Source organism: Hylobates moloch, unplaced genomic scaffold, assembly GCF_009828535.3.
Source record: "Hylobates moloch isolate HMO894 unplaced genomic scaffold, HMol_V3 SCAFFOLD_4, whole genome shotgun sequence".
NCBI classification, from domain to species: domain Eukaryota; kingdom Metazoa; phylum Chordata; class Mammalia; order Primates; family Hylobatidae; genus Hylobates; species Hylobates moloch.
Genome location: NW_026652279.1, coordinates 143769231 through 143792022, shown reverse-complemented (window position 1 = coordinate 143792022; position 22792 = coordinate 143769231). Strand labels below are relative to the sequence as shown.

The 22792-nt window shown below is 32.6% G+C and overlaps 1 long non-coding RNA gene across 1 annotated transcript; it reads left to right on the top strand.

The window, feature by feature from the left end:
* The first annotated feature begins 18879 nt into the window (after positions 1–18879).
* LOC131383412 (uncharacterized) lies at positions 18880–21100 on the top strand. Its single transcript, XR_009213415.1, has 3 exons — positions 18880–18929; positions 19320–19362; positions 21007–21100. It is a non-coding gene; the product is annotated as an uncharacterized LOC131383412 (long non-coding RNA).
* The last annotated feature ends 1692 nt before the right edge of the window (positions 21101–22792 follow it).

The window sequence follows — 22792 nt, the reverse complement described above, 5'->3', positions numbered from 1 at the left end:
TGAAGGGTGAAATACTGCATGTTTGAGATTCAGGATGAAAAGCCAACTCCTGTTCTCACAACTTACATTCACCAGTGTAATAGAGACCTGGATTATGGCAATAAGATATAAAAAAGCGAGAAAAGGTATAAGAATTTAAATATGTTAAAGTAAAACTGCTTTCAGTCATAGACAAAATAGTAATCCACAGATACATTGATTTAGAAATGCCAAGTAAATATGTAAAAATAATTTATATTATTTTATTGCAGCACAAAAAAGAATATGGAATTTAATGCAATTTATAGTGGTATCAAATACATCAAATGCAAAGGAATAATTTAAATAAAAGATGTGCAAAATAAGTAAACTAAACTACACAGTATTGTTGGGACAAAGGATAGCAAATCTAATTTAATGGAAGAATGCACAATACTCCTGTCTCGAAAGATATATTTAAAGGTGTGAATTCTCCTTAAGTTCATCTATAGATCCAATGCAATTCTAATAAAAAGTCTAGCCATTTTACAAGGATTAAAAATGTATGTCAAAAAATTATATGGAAATGGAGAGGGTCAGAAATAGCCATAACATGCTTGCAAAAGGAAAAAAAAGCGAGAGGTCTTAACTAACATATTAAGAACTATCATTAAGCCACATTAATTAAAGATAATGTTAAGCAAAAAGCCAGAGGTAAAAATTGCTGTATACTATGATGCCTATACATGAAGTTCAAGGTTGGCAACATTTAATCAGAGGTGTTGTAAATAATGCCATAAATAATTACGGCATTTGCACTTTGGGACGAGGGAAGCTTGTCAGGGGCATAAGGTGGTTTCTGGAATGTTGCTCATATTCTATTTCTCCGTTTGAATCATAGTTACATGGATGAGTTCACATTATTAATTCATTAACATTCATGGAGCCAGGCCCTTATTATTTAGGCATTTTTTCATATGTATGTTATACTTCAATAAACCTTTATTTTAAAATGTATGCTAGATATGAATTACTGCACCCCTTTTTTACATGAAGAATCTGATTCAAAGTTAAATAATTATGCAAGTTTACCACTGTTAAGATCAGTATTTACTTAGTTTGATCCTACCCAAAATTCATGTTTTTATACAATAATTATCATGAAAACCTGAAGTTTCCAAGGGGGAAAAAAAAGGAAATTGAATTAGTCATTTGGTTGTAAAGAAAACTAAAAGAGTTATTCTAGAATACCAGGATAATATGAGCCCTAAACTAAATTCAAGAAAACAAGACAGATTGATGATAATGTACCTCATTGATCTTTCACATTGTCTTTCACTATAAAGGCTGAAGAATTGTACATTTATAAAATTATTTTGGAGAAAATGATTGACAGATTTAACATTACTCTGATCTCCAAACAGGTTGTTATTTTGGACTAAACTGAAATTCTTTTTATACAATAATATCATCATTTTCCCGGGCTCCTCAATTCAACACTTTTCATGAAGATTATTTATCAACTACTGAATATAGCTGTCTGTTTTATATTTGCTTATTATTAGCTGTGTGCTTGATTACTACATGTCTATATTGAGTGGAATATTTTATGCAACAATTCATTTGAAATAGTGTAAGTCTTTGATCAATAATTTCTATCATATGTAACATAAAATTTCATTGCGGTTTCTCTTCACATAAAAAGTAAGTAACTTGTTTTTATGTCACACAAGTGTAAAAAGAAAGATATCTTAAGAATATATAAGTTTATAATTGAATGTCGAAACCCTAAACAGTAAGTCATGTTGAAAATTGATCTAGTGACTAATAATTTGATGTGTTTCACTATCCTAGTACAATAGCTTTTTCAAAGGGTAGGTGTAAAGATCTTAAGCTTTTTTACAAATTGCTGCTTTCTCCTACACCCGTTGTGACTAAGTAGTGTTTTCTGTGTGTTTGTTCTAAAAGAGTATAATGAATTAATATATTCAGTTAACGAGATGGTGTCCTGATCCTCCCATCTCTTAAAAATTTTCCTCACTAATTTACAAATATGTACATAAAAAATATATCACACTATGTATGTAAGTATATTATTTAAATTTCAGAGTCAGAAGCCAACATTATTTTGATGACATTTAAATCTAAAGATTTAAATTTCGTTTTGACCGCCTCCTGTAGATATAAATTATTTGGAAAAATATAAAATATTTTTGTCTCTGTGTAGGTCATTAGCTCATCTCCTTTTCCTCATGATATGTGGGCACTAAGAGAAAAGATGGCAATGGTCGAAGGCTAAAATTTAGGTAACTGAAACTAGGTTTTCTCTTTTTGAAATCTAGGCCATCGTAGACAATTTATCCTATTACCCCAGAAGCGACTGAGATGGTGGAAATTAATGATTAGGTAAGTGAAACTGATCAACAGGTAAGAATTGAAACAAGAGACCAGGGACTTCTGGACAGAATTTGCGCTAATGCTTTGGAGCCATATAGACAAAATCATATAGAGCACATCAGTTTTGCCAGAAACTTGAACACTCACCTCAAGTAGCTCCTTGATAAATGACACTCTAATAATTGGATACAATTCTATCCTATCAACATATCAATATATTTTCAACTTATTTAACATTTGTTAAGTACAAGATCGAAAAATAACATTTGTACATTTTTGAAGATAACTATTTGGTTAGATAATTAAACCATAAGTAAAAAAAAATCCAGTGAAAAAGTGGGCTAAGAACATAAATAGACAATACTCAAAAGAAGATATATAAATGGCCAACAAGCATATGAAAAAAATGCTCAACATCACTAATCACCAAGGAAATACAAATCAAAACCACAACAAGATACTGTCTTCCTCTTACGAGAATGGCCATTAAAAAAAAAAAAAAATAGACGTCGGCATGGATATGGTGAACAGGTAACACTTCTACACTAAACGTGGTAATGTAAACTAGTAAAACCACTACGGAAAACCATGTGGAGATTCCTTAAAGAACTAAAAGTAGAACTATCATTTGATCCAGCAATCCCCCTACTGGGTATCTATCCAGAGGAAAAGAAGTCATTATATGAAAAAGATACGTGTACACACATGTTTATAGCAGCACAATTTGCAATTGCCAAAACATGGAAGTAATGTTAATTTTAACTGACAAATCATAATCATATACATTTATATAGTGCAGTATGGTGTTTTGATATATGTATTACAAGGTGGAATGAGTGAATTGAGCTAATTAACATACCCATCACCAGAATTATCATTTCTGTGGTGAGATGTTTGAAATTTACTATCTTGCTTATTTTGAAGTATGGAATACGTTATTATTGACTATAGTCACCTTACTGTGCAAAAGATGTCAAAGCTTATTCATCTTGTTTAGCTGAAATTTTGTACCCTTTGACCCAAAATTCTTTATTTTCATCCCCACCCCTCAGCCTCTGATAACCATCCTTCTCTACACCTCTATGAATTTGACTTTTCTAGATTCAACATGTAAGTGAGATTGTGCGGTATTTGTCTTTCTGTGCCTGGCTTATTTTATTTAGCATAATACTCTCCAGTTGCATAGGAAGAAAATTCTTTCTTGACTAAGGCTGTGCTCTGTTCCATTATTTGCTTGAACTACAGCTAGATAGAGCCCTAATTTATCTCTTTCATAGGATTTCTCTGGAAGTGGCAGGATTTGGCTAATATATGTCAGAACTAAATATTTTTCTGTAATTTCCTCATAACCACAGCTTTGGTTGGCTTAAATTACGACTCCTATGGTCATTTTTAGTCATATGTTGTTTATGGTGGTGGGGCTTTTCTTTATCATAAAAATAATTATTTGATTTCCAGTTTTCTATCTCCAATTATTTGCTGCCTATTGACTGTTCACTTCCAATAAGCTAATAAAACAATTTTCAGATTTTTCTACATGCAGCAAGCCACTTCCAGATACCAAATTGTGTATTGTCTGACATTACGTTAAGCTGACAGTGACACAAAATCCAAAATATTATACAGAAGTGTATTTCTTTCTTACATAAAATCACATGTGAATAGTTTTATTGCAGGTAGAGTGGGCTCATGATCATCATAGCCATGCTGATAGACATAGATAGGTTTTTCTCAACCAACTTCAACTTTTGAGTCCTGACTCATTGTTCAAGATTGTTTTTTCATCCCAATATGGTATACCTAGAATCTAAACAGCAAGAATGAAAAAGGGAAAAAAATTAGTTAGAAGCTAAATGGAGCATACTATATATGCTTAGGAAGCTCCTCAGATGCAGTGTTTCTATATCATTGACTGAAATTTAGTTAATGTGAACTGAAATGACTCAAAGGGGGACTAGAAATAATTCATTATTCCAGGGACCCATGTGTCCATATAATATTTAGGGATTCTACCACAATGGAATAAGAAGGAATAGGTATTAGAAATGAGCAAATAGTCTGAAACATTGACAACATAATATGGAGATGAGAAGATTTTGTTGTAGTTTTGGGAATGATGTTGGTGTGCTTGTTGTGGATGAATAAGAGAGCTATCTATCTATTTGTGAGGGTTTCTAAATATTGCTCAGCTATTATTTCAGTCCACTCTAACTGCCTTTTCACCAGTAATTTTGTTTTTCAGTGCCAGGAACATACAAAAAAATACATGAAATATGTATAGGAGTGTTGCCTGACCTGAAAAATGAAGCAGTGAGATTAGACAGCCTCAAAATCACTCCAAAATTTATTGTTCTGTGACTTTCTTTTGTAAGAATAATACACTTTGTTATTCTTCCAGTAAATTGTGAGGGTATGGTAGACATAAATACTGTATTTTTTAAAATCTTTAAATATATTGCACACTATTAACACTACCTGGAAATTCTACTGAGCTCAATAAATTTTTAATGAACAAATGACTGTAATAATGTGCCTATCTCTGGTCATATCTAGACAAAGTGTCAAATGGAATTAGTTTAAAAATCCATGATAGCATATTTATTGGTGGACAGAAGAAAAGCAGATAATAATGGATTTCTTGAAAAATTCCATTTCATAAATGAGTTTTCCACCAATAGTTATGATAGAGCACACTTAGAAAATACAAGAGCAAATGAAGCCAAGGAAGAGCTATACTTTCTACAACGAGAATAGTATAATTAAATTTAAAGATAAATATCAATATAGTACTGGTATTACAGTGGGTTTGCTGGCTTCGTTTAGATTGCCTTGAAAAATCCACTGGGTTATATTTTCTGCTTTCTCTACTTAGGCCAAAATGGGAGTAATAAATCACCCTCACATTTGTAATCATTTGTTATTTTACACTTTTATTAAAGTATAATTGATGTATAATGAACAATATACTTTTAAAATGAACAATTTACTTTTAAAATGAACAATTTGATAACTTTCAATGATAATTTAAATGTCTATCTTTATATTATTGTGAAAGTAAATGCAAGATTTCAGGACAAAGGCAGATTATTAAGAACTACACCAGTAATTACATTGTTCTCTCTTGCTAGGATTCTTTCCCATTCTAGGATGATGAGATCAGAGGCAGGTTTGCATGTGTGGGAGTCATACCAAAAGATAGGAGCCCTGAAATTAGAAACTTGAAAGCGTATATAGGACAGCTTGCATACCTGTTCTCACCCGCTGAGAGACAAGGGGCAATCCAATCTTCCTAATTTGTGCAAATTCTCTTAGGGAAGAAAGGGAAGAGTCCCTATATTCTTAGTGTTTGGAGTGTAAGTAAAAGTTTTTGAGGGTGAGGAGCAAGAGATAAGACGGACTCCCACTTTTAACATCCAAGTTTTGTCCCCATTTAAAAGGTAAACACGTAAGGTTATATTTTCTCAAGAGTTTTAGCTTTCAATCCTTCTTAACTTCCAAGGCTTGTTCTTTAACCATGGTCTTAAGTTTCTTTGTTCAGAAGAAAGTTTTAACTGCAAAAACTTGAAAATATAGTTGACTTTTGAACAATGCAAGGATTGGAGCGCTGGCCTCTGCACAGTCAACAAATCATGTATAACTCTGACTCCCCCAAAACTTACCTAGTAATAATTTATTATTTACTGAAAGCCTTCTTGATAACATAAAAAAATCAATTGATGCATATTTTCTGTTATGTATATTATATACTGCATTCTTATAATAAAGTAAGTTACATAAAAGAAAATGTTTAAAAAAGTCGTAAAGAAAAGAAAATGTATTTACAATTCATTAAGTGGAAGTGGGTCATCATAAAGGTCTTCATCCTCATCATCTTAATGTTGATTAGGCTGAGGAGGAGGAGGAAGAGAAGGGGTTAGTCCTGCTGTCTCAGGGGTGGCAAAGATGGAAAGAAAAATCTCGTATAAATGGACCTGTACAGTTCAAATCTGTGTTGTTCAAGAGTCAATTGTATCTCTTCTACAGTGCCCCACCGATGTATATATGCTTGTGAAACCAGTTATCTCAAGCAAGATAGAAAATATATCTATATACCCAAAAGTTGCCACATCCCCTTGTTTAACCCCTTTCTGTTGGCTCTCCTGCACCCCCTGACCTCTGAAAATGTCTGATTTGCTTTTTGTCACTATAGATAATTTTGTACTTTGTAGTATGATCTAAAAATATAAGATTAAAGGTACTTCTCTAGTATATAAGCACACTACAAATACATTGTTATAAAGATCATCATCTATTTTTAATAGTCAAATGTAAGTAAAATACTTTGTTTTTCCAAAGCTTAATTTATTTTTTCTAGTTTCCATTTCCTCTGATTTGAATACTGAAGAGAAATCAAACCATCTGCTTTTGAAAATAAATTGCTAGCATTATTCAAAAATAAATGAACACATAAACTCTCAGATTTATGCACTTTTTGTTCATTGACTATGAAGACATCTAAAATATGTCTATTGAAAAATAAATTTCATGAAACTTAAGCATTGTTCATCTGTAGTTGTCAGACATTGGAAAGCACTATTTTCTTATACTTAATTTAAAATATTACAACATATATGCACTTGCACTTTAGTTCAAAATACTTTAGGATCAGTATAGAGAAGGATGTATTTTAGTCTTGGTTTGCCAAAATAAGAAAAGAAACAGTTATCATTTCAAAAATCTCTTAATTCACCCAATATTAATTGTTTACCTGTGGAAATGAGATTTGATGAAATTATTTTTAGAAATTTATTTTATTATTTGTTTTCATTAAAATGCCTTGTAAACTCAACAATTATGGCTTGGTTGGTATTATTTACAAAGCGTTACATGTTCAATAAACATAATTCCCTGTAAATATCTAAGCAGAAGTTGTGCCAACTCCAAAAATGACAAATAGGCTATTACCAGATAGTTAAACACAGTCTTAAAAATTTTAAAATACTAGATAGCATACACAAATTCATGTATTAATGTCCACCCAAAGTAGTAGTGATAAAAAGAAAATAGAACTAGACCCCATTCTCGCTCATCCCCAAAATGAGATAATATATCAAAAAACGTCATTAAAGGGTATATATCTGTTATACTATGATTTCACAGAAGCATGAATCTCAAAACCAATCAAATTGAGCACTTTAAATACAGCTTACTGTGTCAATTATATATTAACAGTACTATTTTTTAATTTTAAAATTTTAAAATATTAATTTAAACTTAGTTTTAATTAAAACCACAATCTGTCACTGTTAAGAAGTATAAGAATTCTTTGTTCAATGCCAAAGGTAAAAGAAAAAAAAATTGTTGGGATTAATATCGTAGCCATCTGATTCTAATTCCTGTTCATTTGATTATTCAAACTATTTCATTGGGTTTTTATTTTTTCTTCTTGGTGTAACTGGTATAATCTGTGTAATTTACTATGTTGTTAACCTGATTTCAGAGACTCATTCTTTTCATTATTCATCAAATATTGTTTGTGTTAACACTGCCTTTAAAGTTTTTTCCTAGGCATGCAGAGAAATATTAGGCAGATAAATCTTATTAGTGGATGTAATATTTTACAAATATCATCACCCCAAAAAAGGAAGACAGTTTATACTTTCTGAAGGATGGATAAGTGTTTACTCCAGTCCCAAATTTAGACTAATCTACATATTGTTTAATAGTGGAAGGATTGATGAGAACAGTAAAAGTGTTTTGGAATTACAGTAAACACAAAAAATGGGTATTATATGTTATTTTCACTTTTAACAAAAGTAAAAACAATTCACGTTAATGATGGAAGTCAGTGTAACTAAAGCCGTCTAGGAAGGAGAGTGTGTGTGTGTGTGTGTGTGCGCATGTGTGTGTGTTTGTGTTTATGCGCGCACATGATTTTGTTTTCTTTGCTGGACAACTGTTTTAGATCATCTACAGTCCTGGACTGAAGACTTTCATGATCGTTTATACCAATAGGAGTTTTATATTATATTTTGTATCTAAAAAGAAAAACAGATCCCTCTCTTTGATCATTTTTAAAGAAAAAATGCATCGTTTTTCCAGCGCTCGTTAGCATTAGATAAAATATTTTAACAACTTTGAATCTATTATTCTTTGATTGACTTACTTTGAAAATAAAATGTCCAATTTAAACAGTCTAGCAGAAATTTTTCTGTCAAAGTGAAATCGAAGTGGAAGATTTTTTCTTTCGCATGGCCTATTTTGAATGCTCACACTTTGTGAATGTTGATATTATTTTTCCCTTGCCAAATATAGTGCCTTTTATCTAAAGTGGATAATACATATTAAAATTTTTAACAGTTACGTGAGTTTTAGCTAAAGAAGCCATAATGTGACAATCAAAACATGTATTGTATAATCCAGTCTTTTAAATTCATGTTCTTGTCAAACACTGGGTGACACATATGTCACATAGGCACAATTTGTTTTAAAAAATGTTTGGAGTCAGTCATCTAAACACAGGATTTGCCATGTCTAGATTTCAAGGCATCTGAAGTTACAATCTCTGCTGACTTGAATTTGATTAACCTTTTACTGTATTTCTTTTTTTCTGAATTATAATAATTGAATGATAACGTCACTTTTTCAAGTTTCTTCAGTAATTATTTGAAAATGTATTTGTTCTATTTATTAAATATAATGAATAAGGTAGCTTTTTTGGGACATAACGTTTTCCCATATTGGAGCCATTTACTAAACCTTGCCGTAGGAGAAAATATCAGACTAAGATTAACTGGTACATATTAAATAAATCAGGTTTAATTTTGTATAAAGCATTGCTTCTTTAATCACTGGCAGATTTGCTACAATGTCAATTTGTGTTCAATAATTCAAAGATAGGACGTGAGATTATGCATTTCTAACAAGCTCCTAGGCTGGTTGGCCCTGGTCCATTAATCGCATTTTGAAGAGAAAGGTTATAGAAGGCAATTCTTTTTATAAAAATATCTCTGCAGTGATACAGCCATGCAGGATAACTGAAATATGTGTAGCTTAAAAAGTGATACAAATGGTTGTTTATTTATGTATATGTTTTTCTCTATTTGCAATGCAACTAAAAATAAAGTTGTTCAAAGGACAACTTTCCTTTGAATTTTGGAAAGGATTTTTATATCTGTTTTAATAGCTTTGAATATTGATACCAGGACCCACTAGACTTCCCCAATATATAGAAAAAGTATGAGTAGAAAGGATATGATCTATCTGCCTACTCAAGTTGTTACTTCAGAAAGAACACACATTTTGATCTGTAATAGTTTATATGGTTCATGGGATAGTAGTTTGTTGTTCTGGATTCTTTTTTTCATTCCTTCAATGGTAGATTAGTACCATCTAGTATTTTTATTCAAGCTATATTAGAGATCTCACTTCCCAAAATATACCAGTTGGGTGTCTCTCACATAACTTTGAAGAATTTGGTACAGAGTTTGCCTCTTGTACTTATGTTAAGGTGAAAAATGATCGTTTGACATTGTGTATAACTCATGTCATTGACTTATGAGAAACCAATTTTTCCTAGCATCCTATGAATTGACATAGGTATAAATTGTCCTTGCTTATAGGCAGGTGCTGTATAACTTAACTTCAGAGATTCCAAATCACCAATATCTTACAAGAAATGGGGGCTCCATGTATTCATCTCTCTCTGTGGCATTAATCATCAAAAATTTGAGATGACTAAAAATGTCCACCTCAGTTTGCTTTGTTCTGAACTTTAATATTAACATCCTTGATTTTTCCATTTATACCAAACACAATTTCAGCATGGAGAGTGAGTCATGATTGTTTACATATTACTGCTGGTGACTCAATTTTCCATCCATTTTTATAGATTGGTATATTTATACACAGTATGTTAAATACTATGTTCCTTTATTTAACTTGGTACTAGTCACCCAGCTGATAATAATCTCACTAGGGTTAGCTTTCATGACTGTTTTATTATGTAAATAAAGTATCATATATCTGGTTCTCAAAGAACATGAACAACCAGGCTCTTAAAGATTATTATACACAAAGAAAAAAATGTAATTGTATTTCTAAGTAGATGAACTTTGTTTGCTAAGCAATTTTGTTTTCATACGCAAATGAAAGTGGGAGCAGTTATAGAAAATATCTACATCTTTAAAACATAAAATACTACTATTAAAAAAGCATCTTTTTGAAAATACAACAAATTCTCATCATTGAATAGTTTATTTAAATGAATTAAAGCTATTTCTTCAATACCTAATATACATGTTTATATGTCACAGCTAAAATGATTTTTAGTTGAAAAAAACCAGAGGCAGAGAATAAGGGTTTGGTGAAGAAAAATTGTTCTATAAAGAAAAATATGGCTAACTAAGTCAGTATTAAAATACAAGCCTATTATTAAAATACTGGGTAACAAAATGAATCAACTATGTATATATATGTTTCAGCACTTGGGTCTTTCTCATAAGCAGAGGTTGCAGGATGGAGTAAGTTGTCCTTCCTCTTGCAGACGGTATCTTGATATGTCCCAGACCTCTAATACCTCTTTGAGGTTTTTCTTCTTTAGGTTCATGGCTTTTAAATACACACACATGCACACATGCACACACACAAACTAGATACATTACACTATATGTAGTATATGTATATGTATAGACATTATACTATATGTAACATATATACTATATATAACATATATACTATACAACATATGTACACTATATGTAGTATATGTATAGACATTATACTATATATACTATATATAACATATATACTATATAACATATATACTATATATAACATATAAATACTATACATGTAAAATATATAGTATTAAAAAATAAATAGTATAGATGTATATATTAATATATAATGTATATACATGTATATATACATATATACACATATACATAGTGTATATGTGTATATATTAATATGTATATATTACATGCGTAATACATATATGTATATATACATTAATATGTATATTAATGTATATGCAATATGTATATACATATATACACATATACATAATGTATATGTGTATATATCAATTTGTATGTATTGCATATATAGTATTTAATATTTAATACTCTATATTTTACATATATAGTATTTACACCTATAAATACATATATACACACATACATATATATATATACATGTATGAGTATATATACACACACACATATATATAAACATGTTGGTATCAATTACTAAAATAAGGTCTTAGTACTCAATGACATACCAGCCTGTGAATGCAAAGAATGCAAAATCATACACTATATAGTTAAACAGTCTGATCATAGATAAGGGTCATAAGTATTTGCCTTGACTTTCATTTGTGTATTTTGTTTTCAAAAGCACATATCAAGAAACCCCCTGCAAGAGGAAGGACAACTTACTCCACCCTGTAGCCTCTGCCTATGAGAAAGAGGCAAGTGATGAAGTATTGATGGTACCAATAGTTGGATAAGCAACTAAATCAGACTCTGTGACACCTACTCGTAGTTATTTGGCAGCTCTTATAGACTAGAACTATAGCTTTATGGGCTCTTACTTATGATAACCTGTTGGCTAAGTTTACAAAAAAAATGGCTTTAGTTACACATAGTTGCACACATTATTTTGCTATTCACTCGAGTGAATAACCAGGAATTACAGCTCCACTCAACAGTAGCCCTGCAGGACTGCAGGAGAGGAGTATCTTTCCAGTGTACAAGACTTCAATCAATGCAGCAAGAAAGAAAACTAGACAAATGCATGAACCTACACTGAATCATTAGCAATGAGAAATTGTGTTCTAGTCAGAAACTTAGAAGGCATACGATTAGAAAACTGGTTACAGAGAATCCTGCAAAATGGATAATGTTAATAAACTTCTAAATGATCAGGAAAGTGAAGATATCCATGTCTCTGAACAAATTAAATGTATCCCAAATGTGTAAAAATGTAGGAAAAACAATAAATTTCTGTAATTTAAAAAAAATAAACTTAGGATGATAATCATTATAATAATAAAATACCTATTAAAATAATTCTTCAGAAAACTCCATAATGAGTTCATGTGAGATAAAAAAATCTAAAAAATATTCTCCATTTAAATATCAATAATATTTACTTAGTACATTATTAATACCTAGGAACAAACAATAAATTATTATCATCTATGTGTATGTAAGGATAATTGGGAACTAAACATGAAAATAATGTTAATATATTCAAATCTCAATTATGTACTATATTTAGGTCATCTTTTCACATTAGGTGTCTCTTAGACTGTATTTTAGCCTTTTGCTTCCATGTTTATTAACTACTTTTATAGTGCATACTGAATGTAAGGATTAGTATTAATATAGACATATAATTGTATATATAGGATTTACAATAAATCAGAATATGGCTTTTGTTTTAGTAGAATTAGTATACTTTGTAGGACTTTCTCATCCTTCCTTGTTACTCCCTTTAAAAAGAGAAGAATATTGCTCAATACTTGAAATAAAACAGTTAAATTACTTTCAACAGAGTGTAAAACCAAGCATTTATGTAAAATTCATCAATATTTTACTTGCATTTGCACATTGTTCTGACCTCAGATATCCTTAAAACACTATCTTGACTTCAGTTAGGTCTTTACTCAAAGCTCACTTTTTCCAAGAAGGATTTTTCTGACCATTCAAAAATTTTATGCCTGTCTCAATTTCAACTATTTATATTCCCTTTCCTTTATTTATGTTAATATATCATGAAAGTTAATTACATACATTATGTCAAGCTTTTTTTTAAATGTGACTGCTATAAAGAAAATAGTTGTTTTTCTCTTTTTTTATTTTTTTAGGTATTTTTGTTGTAACATCTAAGATTCAATATCTACTCAGTAAGTATCTCTTGATGGATAAACAGATGAGATAATAAATAAATACACAAGTGAAATTTAATGTCATTTCAGGTACATGTAAGATAAGCTTACCTAATATTTTAAAAAGATTGACTCAATTTTTATCAAATTGAAATATAAGAATACATAGCATTATGAACAACTCTAGCAAATTATTTTATAAGAATTCAAAACGTGGTCTCCCAACATATCAGACTATTCTATTTCATCAAAATTCAAATAAATTGAAGATAGATCAATAAATTATTATATTTCATAAGTTTTAGTTTTATAAGATGTCATTGCTTAGAAGAGAGCACATAAGATTTTTCATTTCTTTAGTTTATCAGCAATTGGAAATCAACCTTAGAAAGTTGGATATGCTTTTAAGAACCTGGTAATTGATTGCTGATAAAACCTTTTCAATCTCAGAATAACTACATGCATGCACTCGTGGACTTACATACACACCCCAGCACACATACATTAGACATATTTTATGTAGGAGTATATTTTTGACTGAATTAGAATATTCTATTAAGAATTAAAGTACCCATCATATTTACATATGACTCTTTAAGTCACCCTGTATCCTTGTTAATGTAAAGCAATATTACTTATCTTTGTATAGGATACATCTTACTTGCCACATTAAATAAAGCAGATTTCAAAGAAAGTAGTACAATGTCCTTCAAAGTAGAAACCTAATAAAGTTGAAGCTGTGTGCAATGCTTAAGAGTTTAAAAAAACAAACAAACACTGATTTCAATTAATACATTTTGATAACAATTACCAAACAATACATTTTTGCTAAGTGACATTAATTATTTATGTCAACTGTGAATAATATTTTATAATTGTATGAGTATATATAATTATCATGTATGTGATATATGATATAATAATTTTTACAATAGCCATGTAAACTCTATGGGCTGTTGTAACAAATTATTATAAAAACAGCAGCTTAAGCAACAGAAATTTGTTCTGTCTCAGTTCCAGAAGCCAGAAGTGTGAAGTCGAAGTGTTGGGAGGGTCACACTCCCCATGGAGGCTCTTGGGGACAATAATTGCCTTGCATCTCCCAGCTTCTGGTAGATTCGGTCATTCCTTGAGGTTTGGTGTTGTATTATTCCAATCTCTGCCTCCATCTTCACATGACTTGCTCCACTTCTGTGCATCTAATTTCTCTGCCTCTCTTATGAGGATATTTGTGATGGCATTTATGTCCCACCTGAGTTATTTAAAATAATCTCCTCATTTCAAAATCCTTAACTTGGCCAGGCGCGGTGGCTCACGCCTGTAATCCCAGCACTTTGGGAGGCCAAGGCAGGCGGATCACGAGGTCAGGAGATCGAGACCATCCTGGATAACACGGTGAAACCCAGTCTCTACTAAAAATACAAAAAAATAGCCGGGCGTGGTGGCGGGCGCCTGTAGTCCCAGCTACTCTATTCGGGAGGCTGAGGCAGGAGAATGGCGTGAACCCGGGAGGCGGAGCTTGCAGTGAGCCGAGATTGCGCCACTGCACTCCAGCCTGGGCGACAGAGGGAGACTCCGTCTCAAAAAAAAAAAAAAAAAAAAATCCTTAACTCAATCATGTCTGCAAAATGGAATGACCCTTTTTCCAAATACGGTAGCAATCACAAGTACAAGGAATTTGAAATTGACATCTTTGGTGAGGGGAATACATGTGTCAACTTATTACTACATACACAACACACACACACACACACACAAACACACATACCACTATATAGAAAATTTGGAGAGAGAAAAAAATAAACGCGTTTAGCCAAGATTGTGCAAAACCGTATCTATCCAGAGCTCCATTCTAAACAAATATAAACAGTTATTCCCACCACATTCTCTTTCTTTCCTCTTCTCTCGACCTCTTTCTCTTTTTCCTTTCCTCTTTCCCATTCCTTCTTCCTTTTTCTTATTCATTCTGTATCTGATTCCCTTCACTTTTTACCATGTTTCCCTCACAAATCCCCTTTATTGCTCTTTATATTGAAATACCAATCCCAATACCATGAAGTGGGGCGGGGCAAAGTAAGCATGTATGTGAAAAGGTGAATTGGCATGGAAAGGGGTCAGAGGCCAAATTAGGTGAAAAAGACACTCAAATGAAAGCAAGGCCTGCCTACCATAGAGTGTCAGAGCCTGGGCAGAATCAGGAGAGTATACATCCGGGGCAAGGCCTGATATGGAGTTTCAGAACCCGAGAATGTTGAGGTGATTGCTGGCAGAAGTCGTCTGCCTTGGGCGCTGAGCATGATGGCACATTCTTTCTGAGCACTCCAGACTGCAATCCTTATCCGTTTCCTGATGGTGGGTAGTTTCTGTAGCAATTGAGATTGGACTACGTAAGTCAGGCAAGTCAGAGCCTAACTACTCACCGCTCAGACGAGGTCTTGCTTATTTGCTGCTCTCTACGGTGTTTGATGCTTACGCAATTAGGGCTGTTCTCTCAACCCTTGTTCCTCTGCTATATGGTCATCTATCACATGTGCATTTTTAAAATCCTTCCCGCCCCCCAAATTACCTGTGGGAATTAGGGCTTAGAAAACTAAAGTGTATAACCTGGTACTCTAGCTATTGGTCTAGCTATATTTTAAAAGTCTTTTATCTCAGATTCAGTTTCCATACATGAGTTGCCCTGTCATGAGGTATCAAAGTCCACACTTGATGAGGAGGAATCTACACAGAAGTGGTGTCTGATAGGGCATGAGAGAATGAGAAGGATGTCTATGAGAGCAAAAGTCATAGCACAGAGTTTTGATGTACTCACTAGTCAGACTGTATCCAAGCGGCAGGGAGGCAGAAAACAGATAATTCATTGCATGTATTAGACCATTCTTGCATTGCTGTAAAGAACTATGTGAAGCTGGATAATTTATAAAGAAAATAGGATTAATTGGTTCACAGTTCTGTAGGCTGTACAGGAAGCACAGTGCTGGCATCTGCTCTAAGGACGCCTCAGGAATCTTCCAATCATGGCAGAAAAAGTGGGAGCGGGCATGTTACATGGTGAAAATAGAAGTTAGAGAGAAAGAGTGGGGTGGGAGGTGCCACACGCTTTTAAATGACCAGATCTAATGAGAAATCACTATCAGGAAGACAGCACAGAGCCATGCGGGACCCACCTCCACAATCCAAACACCTCTTGCCAGGCCCCACCTCCAACATTGGGGATTACATTTCTACGTGAGATTTGGGGAGGGACAAATATCCAAACTATATCAACGGGGGTGTTGGCAGTGGCCCAAGTGTGTATCAGAGTCCTAGTAAAATCTAAAGTGTATTCGGCCAGGTGCGGTGGCTCACACCTGTAATCCCAGCACTTTGGGAGGACAAGGCAGGTGGATCACAAGGTCAGGGGTTAGAGACCAGCCTGGCCAAGATAGTGAAACCCCATCTTGACTAAAAATACAAAAATTACCTGGGAGTGGTGGCGTGCTCCTTTCGTCCCAGCTACTCTGGAGGTTGAGGCAGAAGAATCGCTTGCACCTGGGAGGTGGAGGTTGTGGTGAGCCGAGGTTATGCCATCACACTTCAGACGGGGCAACAGAACAAGACTCTGTCTCAAATAAAAAAATACATATATATATAAAGTGTACTCATGTGGGGAAGAGGGTAACAGCAGTAATGGGAGACTGGGTAACTTTGGAAGAATTTCTCAAATAATTCAATAAACTAAGTATAAATGGAGCCAGGCTAGTCACAGTTAGAAAAGGTGAAAATGGGAATAAATAAACCTTGAAATTAAAGGTATTAAATTGGAATGGGAAGTGTCATTGTTAAATTATGACTTATCAATATGTATAGATAAATATAGAAATGAAAATAAATATGTGTGTTAATATATGAATATATGTTTCTGCATGTTTACTCATACTTTTCTTATCTATGCAAGGGAGAGCTTAAGATAAGAGCTGCTGCGATCCCCAAATTAATAAACATAAACAAACCTGAGACAGAAATTCTGGGTTGTACATATAATTTTCCGTTAAAACAAACCATTACTTCTTAGAAAAATGACTTATTCTAAAGTTGGGATAGGAGCAATATGAAGTGAACTTGTCACTTTTTGTGGTTTCAGAAAAACAAAGAACTATTCAAATGATGAGGTGACATAGCAGAAACTTGAAGGACCTCTCACTGTCCAAGTTTGTACATTTTTGAGCAACAGAGTAAATGGTTACATTAGTTATAAACAGTTGAACACATAGAAAATCATGGCACTTACTGATGTAAATAAATAATAAATACCACAAAAGTGAGAAAAGGCTATTAATAAAGCAACAAATTACCTTGAACAAAATAATTAATGTGGGGATAAAAAGTAACTTTTTATTGTGGAAGCATCACGGACATTAATCAAGCATTCAAAGTGTTTTACATTAATAATTGAATAAATTGAAATTGTATCTTTTGTAGTAGTATGTAGGCATAGAAACACAGCGCCATGCCTGTCATATTCCAAAGATGTATAATTTGTATTAATCATGAACTGAACAACCATCTGACAAACATTATGTTTAGTTCATGCTGCTAAATAATTGTTCTGTACAATTTAAATGTGACAAGATTGAAACTTCAAGAAAGTCAGAAGAACTGGTCTAGAATAAAGTGAACTAAGAGACATGACAACAAAATGGGACATACAATTTTGAACTATATTATTTTTCTATTAAGAACATCCTTAGGATGATTGGTGAAATCTTAAGGGCAACTTTGGATTAAAGGGTAATAATGCATCAATGTTAATTTCCTAAATGTTATTGTCTGTTTCATGGTTTTATAGGACAGTATAATTTAGGAGGTTTTATAGGAGAATATTAGAGTAGCTTCAATATGGCAGAGAGTGTATTGCTCACTGAGTTAGGGATGAAACAATCAACATACTTCCTCAAATAATTAGTTAAATAATATGTCTTTGGAATATTTTTTGGAAAATGTTCATACTTTAAAGAGATATTCAAAACATATTTTTTAAAAAAACATAGTGAATCCAGGAGAAGATGTTGCATACTAAAGCATAATAAGCAAAAAACGTTAGGTAGCCTGCACATTGTGCACATGTACCCTAAAACCTAAAGTATAATAAAAATAATAATAAAAAAAACGTTATGTAGAAAGAATTTTTAAACAATAAAATTGTAAGATGGAAAAGAAAGAAATGGAAAAAATAAGATTCCTTCCATATTTATAAATATTTATTATAAAATATTGTGTTATGCAGTATCATGTTTCAAGAGAAATGCTAATTCTGTCTGGGATATGACTGAGCATATCCAGTGGGAGCCATTCTAGGTCTCTATTTTGAGCTTTGCCATCTTACTAGGCACTGAGTCACAAATGACTCTCTGGCTTCTTGTTCTTATTGTTTCCTCCTACATGTTTCTCTTTATTTATCAGTTGAAACCTTTCTCTTACAAGTTATTTTCAATTATATCAACCTACTAGTAACTTAACTCAGCTCATCTGCATTACTGGTTAGCTAGAATAACCTGCATCACTTGAAATTGTTTTAAATTGCCAGCTTTTGAAGAAATTAATTTAATATTATAGTGTATTATTATTTTACTCATATTAATTTGTACGTTTGTACCTTTCTCTAAAGAATATGTTGGTATGAAAATCCATCCAAAGGAATATATTCCAGTTGAGAAATCATGTATGTATTTTCTTTTCAATGTAAAATTATCTTTTAAAAGACAGCTCATCAAAAAATATAAAATGACTGAGTCACAGAAAATTTTGCTTTTTGTGTTTAATAAATTGACTGAAAATTTGAGATCCTTACAGACAGACCTCACGTAAGAAAAAAAATCTGATCAAATAAGAAAAATAAATACATTTTACATTCAGATACATATTTAAGTTTATTTTTAGTTTAGATGCAAGGATACTCAAGGACTCGAATACAACCTGCCTAATGTAAAAAAGGTATTGAGGATATTTTAAATGGCAATGAGCTGCAAGAAAGGCATATAGTAAATCTAAATGTATAGTTTCTTTTTAATATGCTGCAAATTATTTTTATTTATTCCATATGTCATTTCAGTTGGATGTGATGTAGAAGACATTCAGTCAATACCATTGAATAGGTATGTTAATTAATGACTAAACATAGTTACTATCTGACAAATTTATTTCTATGTGGGTTATTTTGACAGGTTAGGATCTGAGTAAATTATCTGAGGATCTAAAAATAATTCCTAAATTTTGTTACCAGAAGTTAAAACTATGAATTAAGAGTGGGTTAATAGGTATGTTTGAAATACGCCAAAGTGCTTATATTATGGTTGTCTTTAAGAAGTTTGCAAATTATTTTTGTAAGATTGTAAGACTATCCCAGGTTTGTTTAAAGTATAAAAATATATGTGCTATATTAGAAAAGAATCTAAGATTAATCAACCTATGTGTGATATTGAAAAGACTGAAAATGAATTTAAAGAAAAGAGAAAGAAAACGTGAAATTGTTATTCAGTTAGATGTTGCAACATTCACCTCACTTTAAATCCACTTCCCACATGAGTCATTTTCAACAATTAAAGAGATTATGACAGGAGGGAGACTGGTTTAACAACAATCTGTCTTCAATAACACAGTACTTTTTTTTTACATTGAGAAAAAGATCATCCAGGGAGATGATAATTGCGCTTAGGGCAGTTTGGGAAATACAAATGAGATATTTGGGATTGTGAGAAAGTAAAAAAGTTCCCCCAAAACAAATTGTCCCCCAGTGAAAAATTGAGTTACTTGTTACATTTGATTTTGACTAGGAGAACCTGGCCTTGACATCTGCTATTTTACTGAGCTTATTATTACTCCAGATGGCAACTTCAAACTGTTCTCTAATGTTTCACTTCTGAAGAATAACAATATTTTGCCTTTTGACTACAAGACCCTTACCTTCATGCCAATGTCTCCATTTTACTTTGTTTCTTCAAATATTTTATCAATCAGCGTTAATGACACACTTACAACAGGAACATTAATATGGTTTTTATTAAATTATATAAATAAACTTAGAAAGTAGCCATTGCTTAAAATGCTAAGAAAAAACGTTTTGCTAAAAATGGAATCACACATTTTGCCTCTTCTAATAAAATAAATAAGTTATCTCCCACCAAGTAAAAGAAAATAAGACAGAATTTAGGAGGTGGCTAATACACAAAGTACAGTTATGAAAAATGGTTTGTAAATGCAGGAAAAGTCAAATAAGGCATCAGGAAGGTGATCTTCTGTAACCAACTGCCCAGTGGGTTCACCTTGCATAGACAGAGCCAGCTTACCAATACAGGGAAATCGCAATAGAGAAAGAGTAATTAACACAGAGCCGGCTGTGCAGGAGATGTTTTGTTGTTACTGAAATCAGTCTCCTTGAGCATTCAGGGAGCAGAGTTTTTAAGGACAACGTGATGGGCTGGGGGAAGTCAGAAAGGCAGAAGTGCTGGTTGGTCAAAAACGAAATCATAGGGAGTGGAAGCTGTCTTATTGCACTGTCACTTCCTGGGTGGGGGCCACAAGATCAGATGAGCCAGTTTATCAATCTGGATGGTGCCAGCTGATCAATCAAATGCGAGATCTGCAAAATAGCTCAAGCACTGATCTTAGGAGCAGTTTAGGGGGATCAGAATCTTGCGGCCTCCAGCTGCGTGTCTCCTAAACCATAATTTCTAATCTTCTAAGAGAAGATAAGTAAATTGGGTGAGTTCTGTGAGATACCTAGATTTTTTGAATAACAGCAGTTTCCAGACTGAAGCACACGATTTGGGAACCCGAGGACAGTCCAGTAGTCTTGCTGAGCAGAGGAAAGAGGAATAAGAAATAAGAGAGGCCAAGATAATTGAAATCTGTGAATTCAAGTATCAGAGGTAAGCAGAAAATACCCAGTGAAAGAGTTCCAAAAATGTACAAATGTAATTCACTGAAATATTTGAAAGAATACTAATCTGAAGGTAAATAGAGTAAAACTCTATTAGGCCAGGCATTGAAAAAGTGCTTGGTAGTGACTTGTTTGATTATTTTAAAGAGTTCATGCAGACCTGGAGATGTGGTTTGGCTGTGTCCGCACCCAAATCTCATCTTGAATTGTGCCATAATTTCCATGTGTCATGAGAGGGACCAGGTAGGAGGTAAGTGAATCAGGGGGTGAGTCTTTCTTGTAATAGTAAATGCCTCATGAGATCTGATGGTTTTATGAAGGCGGGTGCCCTACACAAGCTCTCTTGCCTGCTGCCATGTAAGACAAGACTTTGTTTCTCATTCGCCTTCTGCCATGATTGTGAGGCCTCCCCTGCCACATGGAATTGTGAGTCAGTTAAATCTCTTTCCTTTTAAATTACCCAGTCTCAGATATGTCTTTATTAACAGTGTGAGAACAGACTAATGCACTTGGAAACCATTCAATTTTCTACCAGTAAATGTGGAGAAATTGTATTTAATACTTGTGACATTGAGCAGAGATCCCAGAAATATTATGCCTTAGGAGTAGGTCAAATAGGAATATAAAGTCTATGCTGTATCAATAAAGCTTATAAGTAATACTTGAGTGGATGAAATTTATTCAGAAATGACTTAAATGTCTGCCAAATTTCAAAATCTTCCACAGAAAAATGATAAAATGCTAATATAACAGCATAATATATATGGCATCCTATCAAAAATTCCTTGACATATGAAGCAGGAAAATTCCTTTGACATCTGACAAATAACTAGGAAATAAATCATATCATAGAAACAAACCCATAGATGTGAGGAATTTTAGAATTAGCCAGCAAAGATTAATAAAGTTACAATAAATATTTTTAGAATAAAGTTAAAAATAACAAAAAATATAATATGGCAAAAAAAGAAAGATTAAAAAAGTAAGTTCTTAATTTAAAAATATATCCTCAAACTTCTAGTTTGCATTCAGCAGGAAAGAAGATTAGAAGCCCCACTCTATGCCAACAAATAAAAAACTGGAAAAATGGGAAAGTGAAAAAGAATCCTTAGATTGAACAGAAAAGTTAAGTCCCAGGGAAAATCAGTGCTCCCAAACTTTGAGAGACAGACAAACAGATAATCATATTGGATATTTCACAACATATACATATATCAAAATATTACAACATACACTTTAAATATATACAATTTTATTTGTCTATTATTGTCAATATATATAGGGGAAAGAAAATAACAACTGTCGCTGAGGATATGGAGAAATTAGGACTAACATATACTGCTGATAGGAATATAAGATAGTATAGCCACTTTGAAAAACATTTTTTTTTGAAAGTTAATATTTTTCATAGGACTCAGGGCAGGGAAAATGAAAACATACTTCCATATAAAGACTTGTGCAAAGATAGTCACCGAAGCATGGATAATAATAGCCAAAAAGTAGATGCATTTCAAATATCCAAAAACTGATAAATGGGATAAACAATACTATATATATATATATATATGTATATAAAAAACATGGCTAAAACATTCAGTAAACCATGTTGTAAAGAGATGTGCTGTCATCTGGGCTTTCTAGTTCCA